Here is a 2,636-nt window from a genome sequence, read left to right as displayed (position 1 = left end):
CTCACGCTCCGGGCCGCCCTCACCGCGCCGGCCACGCCCGACGCGCGCGCCCGTGCTCACCGCCGCCCGTCCTCCGCCGCCCCACTCTGGCCACTGGCGGCCAACTCCACCCGCTCATGCCCTGCCTCCCCCGCGTCCCGTGCACCCTCCACCGCGCCGCCTAGCCTCGGTGATGCCCCGACGTGGCCTCGCCGGTGCCATCTCCGGCACCCGGCGCCCCTCTGTGCCCGCTGGCCCTCGCCCGGGTCGGGCACCTCGAGCGCCCCATCGCCCGACCCGCATAGGCCCCTGGGGCCAATGGCAAGTGGGGACCCATCCCTGAATGTTTTAGAATAAAAAAAAGAATTAAAAAATATATTAAATAAATAAATAAATAATAATTAAAATAATTAAAATATTAATTAGTTAATTAAGTAATTAATTAAGTTAATTAATCCTGATTAGATTAACCTAATCACTAATTAAATTAACTAATCTGTAATTAACCTAAACAGAGAATGACAGGTGGGTCCCACTGGACCCACACGTCAGGTTGACCAGGTCAATGGTCAACATTGACTGCTGACATCACACTGATGTCATGCTGACGTCATCATTTACTATTCTGGATAATGTTGGGATAAATAATTAATTAAATTCCAGAAATTGATAAAATCTTTAGAAAATCATATCTTTTAATCCGTAACTCGGATTAAAATATTTTCTACATGAAAGTTGCTCAGAACGACGAGACGAATCCGGATATGCAGTCCGTTCGTCCGCCACACACCCCTAACCTATCGAACCCGCAACTTTCCCCCTCCGGCTCCACTGCCCGAAAACACGAAACACCGGGGATATTTTCCTGAATGTTTCCCCCCTTAACCGGTACCACCTCATACCACGCTAGGGCACGCCTAGCATCGTTACTTGTCTTGTCATGCATCGATATGCATCTGTTTACATGGTATTCATTGTTTCTTCCCCCCTCTTCTCTCCGGTAGACTACGAGACCGACGCTGCTGCTGCCCAGTTCGACTACGGAGTTGACGACCCCTCTCTCTTGCCAGAGCAACCAGGCAAGCCCCCCCTTTGATCACTAGATATCGCCTACTCTTCTCTATACTGCTTGCATTAGAGTAGTGTAGCATGTTACTGCTTTCAGTTAATCCTATACTGCTGCATAGTCTGTCCTTGCTACTACTGTTGTTACCTTTACCTGCTATCCTACTGCTTAGTATAGGATGCTAGTGTTCCATCAGTGGCCCTACACTCTTGTCCGTCTGCCATGCTATACTACTGGGCTGTGATCACTTCGGGAGGTGATCACGAGCATATACTATATACTTTACACTGTTACATTACCTGTGATACTGTTCGGAGATGGGGGCTGAAAGGACAGGTGGCTCCATCCCGGTAGAGGTGGGCCTGGGTTCCCGACGGTCCCCGACTGTTACTTTGTGGCGGAGTGACAGGGCAGGTTGAGACTACCTGGGTGAGAGGTGGGCCTGGCCCTGTTCGGCGTTCGCGGATACTTAACACGCTTAACGAGATCTTGGTATTTGATCTGAGTCGGCTACGAGCCTATACGCACTAACCATCTACGTGGGAGTAGTTATGGGTATCCCGGCGTCGTGGTATCAGCCGAAGCACTTCGTGACGCCAGCGACTGAGTGGCGCACGCCGGATTGGAACGTAAGCCTGCCCTTGTATTAAGGGGGCTAGTTCTCTTTCGGCCGCGTACGCAACGTGCAGGTGTGCTATGGGTGATGGGCCCAGACCCCTGTGCGCTTAGGTTTAGACCGGCGTGCTGGCCTCTCTGTTGAGCCTAGGTGGGGCTGCGACGTGTTGATCTTCCATGGCCGGGCATGACCCAGGAAAGTGTGTCCGGCCAAATGGGATCAAGCGTGTTGGGTAAGTTGGTGCACCCCTGCAGGGAAGTTTAATCTATTCGAATAGCCGTGATCTTCGGTAACAGGACGACTTGGAGTTGTACCTTGACCTTATGACAACTAGAACCGGATGCTTAATAAAACACACCCTTCCAAGTGCCAGATACAACCGGTGGTCGCTCTCTCTCAGGGTTACGAGGAGGGGATCGCCGGGTAGGATTATGCTATGCGATGCTACTGGAGATGCTGCTTGGAGATGCTACTTGGAGATGCTACTTGGAGGACTTCAATCTACTTTCTTCTACTTGCTGCAAGTCGAAGGCTGCCAGAAGCGTAGTCTTCGATAGGACTAGCTATCCCCCTCTTATTCTGGCATTCTGCAGTTCAGTCCACCGATATGGCCTCCTTACACATATACCCATGCATATGTAGTGTAGTTCCTTGCTTGCGAGTACTTTGGATGAGTACTCACGGTTGCTTTCTCCCCACTTTTTTCCCCTTTCCTTTCTTTCTGGTTGTCGCAACCAGATGCTGGAGTCCAGGAGCAAGACGCCACCGTCGACGACGACCCCTACTACACCGGAGGTGCCTACTACTACGTGCAGCCCGCTGACGACGACCAGGAGTAGTTAGGAGGATCCCAGGCAGGAGGCCTGCGCCTCTTTCGATCTGTATCCCAGTTTGTGCTAGCCTTCTTAAGGCAAACTTGTTTAACTTATGTCTGTACTCAGATATTGTTGCTTCCGCTGACTCGTCTATGATCGA

This window comes from Triticum dicoccoides, chromosome 5A (assembly GCF_002162155.2).
Source record: "Triticum dicoccoides isolate Atlit2015 ecotype Zavitan chromosome 5A, WEW_v2.0, whole genome shotgun sequence".
Lineage (NCBI taxonomy): Eukaryota > Viridiplantae > Streptophyta > Magnoliopsida > Poales > Poaceae > Triticum > Triticum dicoccoides.
This window is presented reverse-complemented; position numbering follows the sequence as displayed.